The sequence below is a fragment of the Aethalodelphis obliquidens genome, unplaced genomic scaffold (assembly GCF_003676395.1).
Source record: "Aethalodelphis obliquidens isolate GAN/ISIS:26980383/991018 unplaced genomic scaffold, ASM367639v1 scaffold24, whole genome shotgun sequence".
Lineage (NCBI taxonomy): Eukaryota > Metazoa > Chordata > Mammalia > Artiodactyla > Delphinidae > Aethalodelphis > Aethalodelphis obliquidens.
The window spans coordinates 17,581,512-17,597,587 of NW_020837968.1; the positions used below are offsets into that span (position 1 = coordinate 17,581,512).

The window sequence follows — 16,076 nt, forward strand, 5'->3', positions numbered from 1 at the left end:
AGCCTCCATAAAGGTTAAAAATAATTCAGCTATATTGTGTTGAACTTGATTGAAGTGTCATGAACAGTGTCTGGAGAGCAGAAGAACCAGTTCTCTCTTGTTGCGATGGGTTTAGTCTGTTTACTTTCCTGGTGCCCTGTCGCTGAAGCTGGGGCTGGGAGGCCTGGTGAGGAATGTTTCTTCTGGAGTTCCGACAGGCTCAGCTATTTGTCACAGCCTCTGAAGCTGCTTGGCTACAGGTAAGGAAGGCTGCACTACGGGAGGGATAATTATGGTCAGTGAGTTTGAGCTTTTAGCTTGGCCTTACTCTGCACCCAAACTCACGTCTGATTCAGGAAGTCTTCTATTTTTGTGTGTTCCCATCAACGATTTCCTTACTCGCTTTATCAAAGGGAAACAGCCTTGGGTACCCGTGAGGAGATTCTGAATCCGGCCTTTTGCCTGGCTGAGTGCAGGGCTGGGAAGAAGGATTACGTAGGGGGAGGAGTCATTGTCATTAGAATACCACACGCATGGCCAGACCATACACAACCGGCCCCATCTCCTCTGTGACTCACCGACACAAAGCATGATTAAACTGGAGGGGGCGGGTGGTAAGCAGGCATTGGTGAGGCAGGGGCCTGAATCCTTTCCCTTCCCAGCCTGGGGACCCCATTGGTTGTTCCTTTTCCAGAGGACCTAGAAGTCTGGGGATCTCAAGATACACCTTGACCAGTGAAGTCTGTCCTGGACTTGTGAAACCCTTGTTGTTTGAGTGGCCAAATGAGGTGGAACATGTGATGGATAGCCAGACTTTTCTGGGATGTGGGAGGCTCTTTGACTTACGGGGATCCAGTGGGTCCAGGATTATCCAGGAGTCACAATGACTGGGGTCTCCTTGAGGGAGATAAACCCAGAGAGATTAGGGTGGAGCTTCATGGTCCCTATCCTTGGCTTTAGTCTGGAGAGCATTGTCTTTGAAACAGTCAGGCTATGGTTAGCATTATGAGAGATTCTTTCTGTCCCATCCCTCTTATATCATATGTAACAGGATAATGGAAAAAAAAAAACCAAAAAAAACCCCTCAGTTGCCATACCAGTGTTGGCCACATCAAAGCAACAGTTAATATACTAGTCATGGTAAATTAACATGGATCCTGATAGAAACATGGTTTTATCCATTTTTGTTTTTCAATGAACCATTTGGCTTGTATATTGTTTGAAACATCAAACATAATGCATGATCATATTTGAATATGAATACTACCTATGTTTTAATGATAACTGCGATTTTTATTGTGTGTATGGTACCACAGGTGTATCATTTTAAATTATGTATATAGCACTTAAGGTGTATAGTGACTGAAATCATTACTGTTGCTTCATTTGGCCTATATAGGATGTACCAATTTAGCAGATGATGTCATTCAGATCACATAAAAAGTCCCCTTAATCTGCCTGTCCAAATTCATGGAAATCACAGGTCTTGAGAAGTATTTAAATATCAATAACATTGTCCATGAAATGTTGAATCCTTCTTTCCTTCTCCCCTCTCCTTACACCACTTCCTACCTCTTCCACAAGCTTGGCTTTGTTATTCACAGTAAAGTTCCACCAGTGACAAGTCCCGGTACATAGTGGGTCTGAACCCTTCCCTGGACCCATGGCCAGAAATGGGATGTGGTCCAGGGAACAGCCTAGACAAGTGCCAACTGGGACACGTGGCAAGGGTTCTCCTTCCTTTTTGACACCCTTCAGCTGTGCCCTCCCAGGGAGGAGGAGCCTAGGTCATCCTCCTTGCACAAGTCTGTGTTGTGACTGCATCAACATCCCCCTTTCTGCTGGGGTGGACGCTGGTGATTCCAGTAGGATGAGGCCTGCCATGGGTGGCGTCTGGAATCCTCCAGAGGATGTTGACTCCTCTAGAGCCAGATGGGGGGAGCCAGAGAAGTGGCTGGGCCCCTGGAGGAAGACGAGTGTAACTACCCCTGGGCCACAGCCTCAAGACTGCGATGGCAGGTGCCCTGCCCGCAGCTCTCAAGCATGGAGGGCGGATGTTTTCTAGGCCAGCGGCTCTGGACAACAGCCGGGTCAGGCCTGGTAAAGGAAGTATACATGAGGAGATCAAATTGGAAGTGAATAGGAGACCATGATGTTCAAGGTTAGGTAGGAAGAGCTCTTGATACAGAACTGGATTTTCCCTTTTAAAACAAGGATGGCCATAGCTGAACACTTCTCGTGTGTGTGTCCTCCTCTTGTGGTCACCCCTCCTCTGGTCTCCTGATTGAAGAGAGGAGAGATGGCCCTGGATTCCAAAAGTAGCCTCACAACTATAGGAGGCCTGACTCTGCCCAGCCATTTTTACATTGCCTACGTGAAACTCACCAGCGCTTTGACAGCTTCTCTGAAGACCCAGGAGTGCGGGGCTTCCCTGGTGGCGCAGAGGTTGAGAGTCCGCCTGCCGATGCAGGGGACACGGGTTCGTGCCCCGGTCCGGGAAAATCCCACATGCCGCGGAGCGTCTGGGCCCGTGAGCCATGGCCAAAGATCCAGGGGTGCCCAACTGAATGGGAATCTATGGTCGGAGAATGTAATAATTTTTTCCGCAGCTCCCTTTACTCTCTCCCTACCTAACCCTAAGTAGATAAAATATTGGGCCGAAGGGCCAAATAATCCTGTTTAGGATCTCGCCATCTCATTTCCAGCCGGGCACTTCCCCTTCTTGTAACTTTCCAGTGTGATTTGGGGAATACTATTGATAACTCTGACACCTGGTGGTCACTTCAAAAACTGCACTCTGGAAGGATCCAAGGTCCACTTCGATCACTTTTATTTATTTTTGTTTTTCCAGTTACGATTTCAATGTAAATAACATGTACTTTATACATTAGTTATTATTACTAATTGAATTATTTATAAGTAAAATTCTTGCAAATGCATTCAACAGAATACACTTGAATAGAAAATTTCTGTGAAGATATACCGGAAACTTCGTGTCATAGTCCTTAGGAAGTGAAGCTAGGTGTGGGGGGAGGAGAGACTTATTTTACTTTACACCTTCTAGTTCTCTTTGAAATTAATTTTAAACAAAAAGAATGTGTTACTTTAATTGTGGCTGAAGTACCCCACTTGGGCAGGAGGTCCAGAAGTCCAGGATATTCCCCTCCAGGGCTCCTACCCTCTCCTGGTTTTGTGTCCAAGCACCTGTAGTGCTTTCACGTGTTTTGAGGGCATGGAGTACGGCTGGACTCCCTCTGATCTTTTTTTTTTTTAACATCTTTATTGGAGTATAATTGCTTTACAATGTTGTGTTAGTTTCTGCTGTATAACAAAAGGAATCAGCTTTATGTATTCATATATCCCCATATCCCCTCCGTCTTGCGTCTCCCTCCCACCCTCCCTATCCCACCTCTCTAGGTGGTCACAAAGCACCAAGCTGATCTGATCTCCCCATGTGATGCAGCTGCTTCCCACTAGCTATCTGTTTTACATTTGGTAGTGTATATATGTCCATGCCACTCTCTCACGTCGTCCCAGCTTACCCTTCCCCCTCCCCATGTCCTCAAGTCCATTCTCTACATCTGCGTCTTTATTCCTGTCCTGCCCCTAGGTTCTTCAGAGCCATTTTTTTTTTTAGATTCCATATATATGTGTTAGCATATGGTATTTGTTTTTCTCTTTGACTTACTTCACTCTGTATGACAGACTCTAGGTCCATCTGCCTCACTACAGATAACTCAATTTCTTTCTTTTTTTTATGGCTGAGTAATATTCCATTGCGTATATGTGCCACATCTTCTGTATCCATTCATCTGTCAATGGACACTTACGTTGCTTCCATGTCCTGGCTATTGTAAATAGTGCTGCAATGAACATTGTGGTACATGACTCTTTTTGAATTCTGGTTTTCTCAGGGTATATGCCCAGTAGTGGGATTGCTGGGTCATATGGTAGTTCTATTTTCAGTTTTTTAAGGAACCTCCATACTGTTCTCCATAGTGGCTGTATCCATTTCTCCCTCTGATCTTGTTCACTGATGGTGGTGGAGGAGCCCAGCAGCTGAGTAGAAACTGGTCCTAGGGAGCTGTCTGGCCGGAGTGCTGAAGCTGGGAAAAATTCCCAGCTCCCTTGGTGGTCACAGGAGTGAAGGAAGCAGTGCTCCTGTCAGGTGTGGGCTGCCCACTTCCCAAGGTCATGCTCAGCAGTGGTTGGAGAGCCAACCATTCATTCAAGTTTCCGATGCCTCACAGGTGCGAGGCGCCAGGAGCCAAGTTTCCCCCGGGCTCTAACATCAGAGAGCAGGGCTGGGGGCGGATGTGGCCTGGGGCTGGCTGGCAGGAAAGCCCGGTCTGATGAAAGCGGCTACCTTCTGACTAGCTTCTCTATGCCTCTTACTGTGCGATACCAACATTTCCTTCCATTCTTGAACAGACCTCCCACTGCTTTCCCACTACCCCCGCAAAGATAACATACTTTTACGAATGTGTTGCACGTAACCACTTTCCAAGTATGTGCTCAGGACAGCAAACATTCCTCTCACTTGACTGTGCCCATTCACCCGGCTTACCAACCAGTAGCCCAGAAACACTGGGGGGCTGAGTGACCTGAGAGGAAGATGCAAGACATTCAGGGGCAGAGCCCCAGGGGAGTCTCCCAGGGCCACATTTGGTCTACAGGGAGGAGAGAGGTCCTGCTGTCCTTGTAACGCAGTCCCTGAGGATGGGACCAGGACACAGGAGTGGAACTCTTTTGAAGCGGCTCTCCCGGGAAAGAAAATCATAGCACCCCACTCAATTGTTGGTCTTTATATCCAGAGAACATGTTTCAGCTCCAGTGATTAACTCTTTTGGGGAGTACCTCAAGGCGCAAGACAGCATGAGTGCTCTGCCAGGATCAGTTCCGGGTCCACCATCGTTTTGACTCCCAGAGCCAGGCACTGACCTCCTGGCGATCCACCTCTCCTTCCTCCAGGTAGCACCCTTCTACCTTCCGGGACAATCAGGGTACCTCTCCTTTCCTCCTTCCTCTCTTCTACTGCTCGGATCAAAGCTCTCCAGCAGACACCATGTAACCTTGAGGATGGAAACCACCTGCTTGGGGAGACAGAAAAAGGCTGAGACCCTGATGACTTACGTGGAGCTGCCAAAACAGTTTGACTACTTACTTCTTGTCCTCAATAAAGTAGGAGAATAATCCCCCACCTATGTGAATGACTGGGCTTTCTGTTATCTGCAGCCAAACCTAACTGTAACATACACAGCGACCCTCCGTGATATCCAGGTGTTTTCTTGTTCTCGTCTATACTATGGCATAGGGGCAAATAGTTCTTAATAAAGAGCAGAAATAATACAAATTGAATCTCTGGCGGGGCTTTCCTCTGGTTGGACTCTGTGCACACAGCAAAGTAGATCTGGTTGTGCTGTTGTTCTTAGAATTATTGATTTTAAGTCTTTCTCACAGTAGGAGTGGGGTAGAGCTGGAGTTTCAAAAGCACACATTCGTGTTTCTTAGCTTTGGTTTAAGTATGGTGGAGAGCGGTGACGAAGGCTACTAAGGTTGCAGAGGAGAAAACCAGGCTGATCTCATTGCCTTTGTAAAAATGCATGTTTGGGGAATTCCCTGGCAGTCCAGTGGTTAGGACTTGGTGCTTTCACTGTCCTGGCCCGGGTTCAATCCCTGGTCAGGGAACTAAGATCCTGCAGGCATGTTTGGAGCTTGTAAAAAGCTCTGGTACTGAGCTCAGAGAAAGCAGAGGTGAGGCCCTTGGTTCCGTTCCCCTGCACACCAGGGAGGTGAGCTTGTTAGTGTCAGATGACCCATATTTTTCTTGATCTTTGAGTCATCTCAAAAAAAAAAAAACCCGACAGCTTTATCAAGGTATAATTGACATACAATAAACTGCACCTATTTAAACTGGATAATTTGATAAGTTTTGCCATGTGTTTACATCTGTGAATCTGTCACTACAATCAATAGAGTGAACAGATGCATCACCTCTAAAGTTTTCTTTGTAATCCATCATACCACCCCTGGCAACCACTGAACTACTTTCTGTCATGACAGATTAGTTTGCATTTTCTAAAGTTTTATGTAAATGGAATCATATAGCATATACTCTTTTTTTTTCTGGTTTTCTGTCCTATTTCACTTGAATAATCTTTTTTAGATTCAGCCATCTTTTTCATGTATCAATTTATCCCCTTTTTATTGCTGAATAATATTCAGTTTATGGATATACCACAACTTGTTTATCCATTCACCTGTTGATAGATGTTTGGATCATTTCTGGTTTTTGGCTATTAAAGCTGCTATGAACATTTGTGTACAGGTCTTTGTATTATTCTTGGATGTATAGAGAGGACTAGAATGGCTAGATCACATGGTAGGGGTATGCTTAGCTTTTTTTTTTCCAATCAAATATTCTTATTACACTTACAACTTACTTTTTAAAAAACTTAGTTAATTTATTTATCTTTGGCTGCATTGGGTCTTCGTTGCTGCACACGGGCTTTCTCTAGTTGTGGTGAGCAGGGGCTGCTCTTCATTGTGGTGCATGGGCTTCTCATTGCGGTGGCTTCTCTTATTGTGGTGCATGGGCTCTAGGCACATGGGCTTCAGTAGTTGTGGCGCACGGGCTTAGCTGCTTTGTGGCATGTGGGATCTTCCCAGACCAGAGCTCGAACCTGTGTCCCCTGCATTGGCAGGTGGATTCTTAACCACTGCGCCACCAGGGAAGTCTGATATGTGGTCCTTTGTGATTGGCTCCTTTCACTTAGCATGATGTTTTCAAGGTTCATCCATATTGTAACATGTATCAGTACTTCATTACATTTTTTAAAAAATGACTTTATTTTGTAAAGCTGTTTTAGGTTCACAGCAAAATTGAGAGACTTTCCTTAAACTCCCTGCCCACACACACGCGCGACCTCCCCTGTTATCAACATCCCACGCCAGAATGGTACATTTTTTACTATCTATGAACCTGCATTCACACACCATTATCACTCAACCATAGTTTACATTAGGGTTCACGCTTGGTGTTTTACATTCTCTAGGTTTGGACAAAAATATATAATGACATGTATCCATCATTATAGTATTCAGAATAGTTTCACTGCCCTGAAAATCATCTGTGCTATGCTTAACTTTTTATAAAGCTGCCAAACTGTTTTACAAAGTGATTGCACCATTTTACATTCCTACCAACAGTGTACGGGAGTTCCAGTTCCTCCATATCCTTTCCAACACTTGGGATGATCAATCTTTTAAGTTTTAGCCATTCTAATAGCTGTGTAGTGGGATCTCGTTGTGGTTTTAATTCACATTTCCCTAATGCATCTTTTGGTGTTTATTTGCTATCTGTATATTTTCTTTGGTGAAGTATCTGTTCACATCCTTTGCCCATTAAGAAAAATTGTCGTTTGTTTTCTTGTCAACGTTTGAGAGTTTGTTTTTTTTTTTTTGGCTGCGCTGCACAGCTTGTGGGATCTCAGTTCCCTGCCCAGGGATCAAACCTGGGCAGTGAAAGCCCAGAATCCTAACTGCTAGGCCAACAGGGAAGTCCCAAGAGTTTTTTATATAGTGAGTTTTTTATATAGTGTGAACATAAGTCCTTTATCAGCTATATGCTCTGCAAAGATTTTCTCTCACCTTTTGGGTTGTCTTCATTCTCTTAAGAGCTGAGGTTTAAAATTTTGATAAAGTCCATTTTATTAAATTTTCTTTTTATGGGTCACACTTTGGTGTCATATCTAAGTAATCTCTGCCTACTCCAATGTCACAGAATTTTTCTCCAATATTTTCTTCTAGAAGTTTTATAGTTTTAGGTTGTACATTTAAGTCTATGCTCCATCTCGAGCTAATTTTTATATATGGTGCAAGGTATGGATCGAAGTTCATTTTTTGGCATATGGATATCCAATTGTTCCAGCACTGTTCTTTCTCCACTGGATTCTCTTGGCACCTTTGTCAAAAACTAGTTGTCCATGTATGGATGGATCTATTTCTGGATTCTCTATTCTGTTCCACTCATCTATTTGCCTTATTTACACCAAGCCACACATTTTGACTCTTATAGCCTTTAAATAAATCTTAAAGTCAGGTAGTGTGAGTCCTCCAACTTTACTCTTTTTCAAAGTTGTTTTGGCTCTTCTAAGTTCTTTGCATTTTAATATAAATTGGAAAATCAGCTTGTCAATTTCTACAGAAAATACCACTGAGATTTTCATTGTGATTGTATTGAATCTATAGAACAATCTGGGAAGAGTTGATGTCTTAATATTGAGTTTTCTGGTCCAAGAACAAAGTCTATTTCTCCCTCTACTTCTTAAAAAAGTTTTTCTTTAATTTAATCAGTGTTGTGTAGTTTTCAGTGTACCTGTTCTGAATATTTTTTTTCAGATTTATTCCTACTGGTTCATATATATTTTTTTTTAACATCTTTATTGGGGTATAATTGCTTTACAATGGTGTGTTAGTTTCTGCTTTATAACAAAGTGAATCAGTTATACATATGTTCCCATATCTCCTCCCTCTTGCTTCTCCCTCCCTCCCACCCTCCCTATCCCACCCCTCCAGGCTGTCACAAAGCACCAAGCCAATATCCCTGTGCCATGCGGCTGCTTCCAACTAGCTATCTACCTTACTACGTTTGTTAGTGTGTATATGTCCATGACTCTCTCTCGCCCTGTCACAGCTCACCCTGGTTCATATTTTTTTGATGCTATTGTAAAGTGATGTCTCATTGTGGTTCTAACGTGCATTTCCCTAGTTGCTGATGTTTAACATCTTTTCATTGGCTTATTGGCCACCTGTATATCCCCTTCACTGAAAATATTCTTTTTTTTAAAAGCAAATTTTATTTTATTTATTTATTTTTTGGCCATGCTGCACGACTTGTGGGATCTTAGTTCCCTGACCAGAGATTGAACCCAGGCCCTTGGTAGTGAGAGCACAGAGTTCTAACCACTGGACTGGCAAGGAATTCCCTTCACTGAAATATTCTTTTATTTTTTAATTTTTTGCGGTACGCGGGCCTCTCACTGTTGTGGCCTCTCCCGTTGCGGAGCACAGGCTCCGGATGCGCAGGCTCAGCGGCCATGGCTCATGGGCCCAGCCGCTCCGCGGCATGTGGGATCCTCCCGGACTGAGGCACGAACCGCGTCCCCTGCATCGGCAGGCGGACTCTCAACCACTGCACCACCAGGGAAGCCCACTGAAATATTCTTAATCCATTTTCTTTTTCTTTCTTTTTTTTTGAGTGTGTTTTACTTTACTTATTAAAAAAAAATTTTTTTTATTGCAGTAGAGTTGATTTACAATGCTGTGCCAATCTCTGCTGTACAGCAAAGTGACTCAGTTATACACATATAGACATTATTTTTTTAATATTCTTTTCCATTATGGTTTATCACAGGATATTCAACATAGTCCCCTATGCTATACATTAGGACCTGGTTGTTTATCCATTGTAAATGTAACAGTTTGTATCTGCTAACCCCAAACTCCCAGTCCATCCTTCTTCCCCCCGCCCCATTTTCTAATTGTATTGTTTGCTTGTCAACTGTTGAGTTTTGAGAGTTCTTTGTATCATCTAGGTACCAAGTCCTTTGTTGAATATGTGGTTTGAAAATATTTTCTCCCAGTCTGTAACAGGGTCTTTCACAGAGCAAAAATTTTTTAATTTTAAGAGGTCCAACTTATCAAGTTTGCCTTCTGTGGATCATACTTTTGATATTAAGTCTAAGCATGTCTTACCTAGTCCTAGATCTTGAAGATTTTCTCTCAAAATTTTCATAGTTTTACTCTTTCCATTTAAATCAATGATCCATTTTGAGTTAATTGAGTTAATTTTTTGTAAAAGGTGCGAGGCTTAGGCTGAAGTTTTTTTTCTTGGCCTATGGACATCCATTTGATTTTCCCTTCAGCATTAGTTTTGGGCTAAGAATCGGATGTGTCTTGGTGTAGCTTTCTTCATATTTCATGTGCTGGGATTCATAGAACTTCTTATATCTGTGGCTGTATAATTTTCATCCAATTTGGAAAAATTTCAGCCATCATTTTTCAAATTTTTTTGCATCCCCATGTCTCCTTTGTGACAGTCCTCTGGGGATTCCCATTACATATATATTAGGCTGCTTGAAGTTGTTCCACAGCACACTGATGATTTCATTTCTTTAAATTCTTTTTTTTCCCCTCTCCCTGTCTCATTTTGAATAGTTTCTATTGCTGTTTTCAAATTCACTGATTCTTTCTTCTGCAGTATCTACTTTGCCAGTAATTCCATCCAACTTATTTTTTTTTTATCTTACGTAATGTAGTTTTCATCTCTAGACGCCCCCCCACCAGGATTATTTAGATGTTGGTTGGTAGATTGGTATTTTATTTTATTTTACTTTTTCCAGCATATTAAGGTATAATTGAGAAATTAAATTGTAAGATATTTAAAGTGTACATTGGGATGATTTGATATACATATACTTTATGAAAGGATTCCTCCCATCTAGTTAATTAATACATTGATATCACATATTTATTTATCTTTTTTGCTGTTGTTGTTTTTGGTGAGGACATTTCAGTTCTACTCTCTTAGCAAATTTCAATTTTATAATACAGTGTTATCAATTATAGTCATCATGTTATGCATTACATTAGATCCTCAGACCTTATTCATTTTTTTTTTTTTCTTCCTTATTCATTTTATAGCTGAAAGTTTATACCCTTTTACCAACTTCTCACTACTTCTCCTACCCCATTATACCTGGTAAACCACCTTTCTACTTTCTGTTTCTATGGGCTTGACTTTTTGTTGTTGTTGTTCCACATGTAAGTGATACTATGTAGTATTTGTCTTTCTCTGTATGGCTTATTTCACTTGGCATAATGCTGTCAGTGTCCATCCATGTTGTCTCAAATGAAAGGAATTTCTTCTTTCACATGGCTGAATAATATTCCATTTAAAAAATATGTATCTTACATCTTTATCCATTCATCTGTTGATTCTGTAGGTTATTTCTATATCTTGGCTATTGTGAATAATACTACAGTGTACATGAGAGTGCAGATATCTCTTTGGTATTCTGTTTTTATTTCCTTTGGATATATACCCAGAAGTGGAATTGCTAGAACATATGGTAGTTCTATTTTTAATTTTTTGAGGAGCCTCCATACTTTTTTCAATAGTGGCTGCACCAATTTACATTCCCACCAAGAGTGCACAAGGGTTCACTTTTCTCCATGTCTTCATCAACACTTGTTATGGCTTGTCTTTTTTTTTTTAATTTTTAAAATTTTATTTAAAAAATGTTTGGGCTGCATTGGGTCTTTGGTGCTCTGCATGGGTTTTCTCTAGTTGTGGCGAGTGGGGGCTACTCTTCATTGCAGTGTGTAGGCTTCTCATTGTGGTGGCTTCTCTTGTTGTGGAGCATGGGCTCTAGGTGCACGGGCTTCAGTAGTTACAGCACGTGGGCTCAGTAGTTATGGCACACGGACTTAGTTATTCCGTGGCATGTGGGATCTTCCTGGACCAGGGCTCGAACCCATGTCCCCTGAATTGGTAGGCGGATTCTTAACCACTGTGCCACCAGGGAAGCCCATCACTTGTCTTTATGATGAAAATCATTCAAACAGGTGTAAAGTGATATCTCATTGTGGTTTTGATTTGCATTTCCTAGATGATTAGTAATATTGAGCACCTTTTCATGTATCTGTTGGCCTTTTGTATATCTTCTTTGGAAGAATGTCTATTCAGTTCCTCTGCCCATTTTTAAATTGGATATTTTATTGAATTGTGTGAGTTCTTTATATATTTTGGATATTAACCCCTTATCAGATATAAGATTTGCAATTATTTTCTTCCATTCTGTAGGTTACCTTTTAATTTTGTTGATTGTTCCTTTTCCTATGCAGAAACTTTTCAGTTTGATGTAGTTCCACTCGTTTATTTTTGCTTTGCTGCTTTTGCTTTTGGTGTCAAATCCAAAAGGTCATTGCCAAGAGTGATGTCAAGGAGCTTACTGCCCATGTTTTCTTCCAGGAGTTTTATGGTTTCAGGTCTTAAATTTAAGTCTTCAATTCATTTTGAGTTGATATTTGTGCATGGTGTAGGACAGTGGTCCAGTTTCATTCTTTTGTGTGTGGCTATCCAGTTTTCTGAACACCACTTATTAAAGAGACTATTCTTTCATTGTACATTCTTGGCTTCTTTGTCACAAATTAGTAGCCGAAATATTCATAGTTTTATTTCTGGGCTCTCTATTCTGTTCTATTGATCTATGTGTGTCTATGTGTGTCAGGATGATTGTTAGGATTAGTTTGCTAAGGATCTTTAAAAAATATCTTTCATATGTCTACTTAAATTCTGAACATATGTACTACAACTATAATGACTATTTTTGCGTCCTTGTTTGGACACAAAACATCTGGTTCAGTTCTGGCTCAGTTAATCTTGACTGATCATTCTTCTCTTTAAGGGTAAGTTTTCCTATTTCTTTGTGTGTCTGGTAATCTTTGATTGGATGCCAGAAATTGTTAATTTTACCATTTTGAATGCTGCGTATTTTTATATACCTATTAATATTGAAAAAATTTTAAAAGAATTATCAGAACTTATTTTTGCTTAGTTTTATTAAAAATATGTCATATAGCTTTTTGCCTTTAAGGAGAAAAGAAGGAACACGTTTCATAAAATCAAATAAGCAATGGTAATGTGTCTTAACTTGAAAAAGTTTGGAAATCACTGGTTTACAAGTTAGAATTGAATGAAAGAACAACCGTAACAGCCACAATTGGCCATTTCATGCCAGTGGCAGCAAACAACAAGATCAACTAGGGCAAAATAACCGCGTGGAAGCCCTGATAAGTGCTTAAACAGACTGATGGGCTGAGAAATCAGTATAGCTATATTTTTGATATGTATACATATATATTAATATATTTTATTAATATTTTTGAACTTTGTTCTTAGATGCCGTTAAGTTCATTGGAAACAGTCCTCTGTTACAAACCTGCCCTTTTTTCATGAACTCCTTGTGTAGCCACTCTCAGCTTCTCCCTATTGGGCCACTCTGGTGTATCTTCCAAGATACTGGCTATCCTTGGTCATTTAGAGTCCCTCATTTCTTGTAAGAACACTCTCAGGTTTTAACAAGAGGATCTTTTGCTTTCTTCCCTGAGTTTTCTCCTCTGGAAATCCTACAACTATTGGTGAACTGGGGGAAAGAAGCTCCTTCATAAGTCATTTATTTTATTAGAATTTCTTCCTTGTTTTCAGGCGTCACTCTTCTTCCATCTTAGGCAGATTGCCATTCTTTTTCTTCCTCTCCTTTTTCTCTCTTTTTTTCCCTTTTCTTTCTTTCAAAACTTTAATTATGGAAAATTTTAAGCCTTCAAAAAGATAGAGAGACTGGTATAATAGGTATTCCCACCTACCAATCAATAATCATTAACTTGTGAAACTGTATTTTTCTTTTAAAAAACAGTGTTTTCTTTTTAAAATTGAGGTATAGTTGATTTAGAAACTGTATTTTTCTAATGCTTCTGATTTACAAACGTTAGAAACTTATTTTCAAGTTACATTAGAAATCATGTGGTAGGGAATACACAACCCATTTTGTCTTGAGGGTTGTGTGTGTAGGACTCTTGGCTTTTATCCAGGTTAGGATGCATACAACATGAAGACTAAGAGTCTCCAGTGATTCCCCAAGCATCTCAAATACTCTGTCACTTTGTGTTTTATACATAGTCCTTAATTGCAGCCCGTAGCCTTTGCTCTGTGCTTTGTTTATAGTCTCTGGTTGATTTAGGTCATATCTCATATTTAATCTATGTTCACGCTCCTTGAATACAGTTCCTAAGATTTCTAAGATTTTTTCCCCCTAAGTGTGTATGTATATATATATATACACAGACACATAACTAGAGTGTTCTTTATGTAGCAATTATGCTTAATAAATAAAAACAAGTTAGCATAATGTAGTGACAGGTCTCTGGTAGAATCCTGGCACTGCTACTTACTAGTTGGTGTGACTTTTCCAATTGCTAAACCTCTCAGAGATTCAGTATCATCATCTGTAAACTGAATAACACCCACCTTCAGGATGATGGTTAGGATTAGAAATAATACAACAAGAGTGTTTATCACAGTGCCTGTTGCATAGTAGTAACTCAATAAATGACAGCTATTATGATTGACAGATGTAGCAGTGCTGTGGAATGGATAGCAAAGAGTATTATCCCTAATTGACTGACTAAATAGGCACCAGAGAGACTAAAATACTGACTAAAGTCACAGACAGATCCATAACCAAAGTCATAAATGCCACTTCCTGGACTCAGAGCCTCCTGCAAACATACCAAAATCTAATTTCTTCTTATATCTATGGGTGAATTCTATTTTATAATAGAAACAAAACATTTCCAGCAGCTCATTTCAAGGGGATTTACTAAATTTATGGTTCCACGCATCTAGGTTTGGGCTTTGTGCCCCAAACCATGTCCTTACATCCACAGTAATATTTGAAATGAGCATATCAGACCAGCACATCTCTGTTGTGGCGTTTTGCTGAGTTTATTTGTGGACAGACTGGTTCTCGGAATCACAGACTGTTAGTGGATTGTTTTTAAACAGACAGAGCAAAGTGCTTCAAGCTTTCACACAGAGAAAGGAATGTTGAGTCCTACTTTCTCTGTCTCTATGTCTCTCTCTGTGTTTCTGTCTCTCTGACTCTCTCTTTGTCCTCTTTCTCTATCTCTCTGTCTCTGTCTTTCTCTCTCTCTCTCTCTCTCTCTCTCTCTCACACACACACACACACACACACAATTCTTTTGATCTTACACTCTCCAGGTTCTGGAGACATATGCACACCTCTGTGTACTCTTCCCAAAGTGGAGAAATGTCTTTCTCAGCTGTTTCCCACTATATTTTGCTGAAGTATAAAAATATGTCCTTATTAATCATCTGTAAGTGTCTAGAGGACATAAGTTCTGCCGAAAAGTAAAGGCAAATGTAAAAAACCAGTGAAAATTATATAGAAGAGTCTCCCTTTTTTGTCCTAATTGAACAAAGTTGGGGAGAAAAGGACTGTTTAGGGACTTCTCTGGTGGTCCAGTGGTTAAGAATCCATCTTGCAATGTGGAGGATGAAGGTTTGATCCCTGGTCGGGGAACAAAGATCCCACATGCCTCGGGGCAACTAAGCCCGCACACTGCAACTACTGAGTCCACGCGCTCTGGAGCCCGTGCGCCACAACTACAGAGCCTGCAAACCACAACTAGTGAGAAACCTGCAAGCCACAACTAGAGAGAAGCCTGTACACCACAACGAAGAGCCCGCACGCCGCAACGAAAGATCCCGTGTGCCGCAACTAAGACCTGACGCATCCAAAAAATTTAAAAAAACAAAGAAAAGGACTGTTTAAAGAGGCTCTGGAATGATATACCTGTAACCATGGCCTCTGATGTGAGATCCCCTCTCACTCTGGATTTACAATGTTACATTCTCCTTTTAGCAGGGATCACTATAAGCAAGTTAACTAAAATCATGATGAATTGAAAAAGGAAAGAAAGAATGAAAAACAAGAGCCATTGAAAACCTTTTCCTCCCTCAGAAACAATGGGGCTTCTCCTTTTATCTTTTTCAAAATCTTCTTCGTTAAGCACAGTGGCTGTAACTAAAGCATCTTTGTGTCTCTAGCACCTTTTGTCATGCTTTCACACAGTAGGCACTCAATAAATAATTATTTTTGATGCTGAATGTATAAATATGTATTAGTTGAGAATTTGCTATGTAGCCTGATTTTGTTAGGTGCTACGTGGACCACTAAAGAGGTATAACTCGGAATCCCTTGCTTTCACTGAGCTTGCAGTCCAGATGGGGACATAGCAATTATGAGAAATGTTTGGCTATTATTTCCTCAAATATTTTGTCTACTTCATTTTATTCCTCTTCTCCTTCTGGGACTCCAGTTGTACATGTTAAATCTTTTGATAATGTCCCACAGGTTCCTGAAACTGTGTTAATTATTTCAATCATTTCTTCTGTGCTTCAGATTGGATAATTAATGTATTAATCTTTCTTCAAATTCACTAACTCTTTCTTC

At 40.7% G+C, this 16,076-nt stretch overlaps 1 protein-coding gene across 1 annotated transcript in view; it reads left to right on the forward strand.

The window, feature by feature from the left end:
- The first annotated feature begins 161 nt into the window (after window positions 1-161).
- Window positions 162-16,076, forward strand: part of CNIH3 (cornichon family AMPA receptor auxiliary protein 3) — a 254,681-nt gene continuing 238,766 nt past the window's right edge. The window contains exon 1 of the transcript XR_003436137.1: window positions 162-239. The gene's annotated coding sequence lies outside the window, so the exon portion shown is untranslated. The remainder of the gene's footprint in view (window positions 240-16,076) is intronic.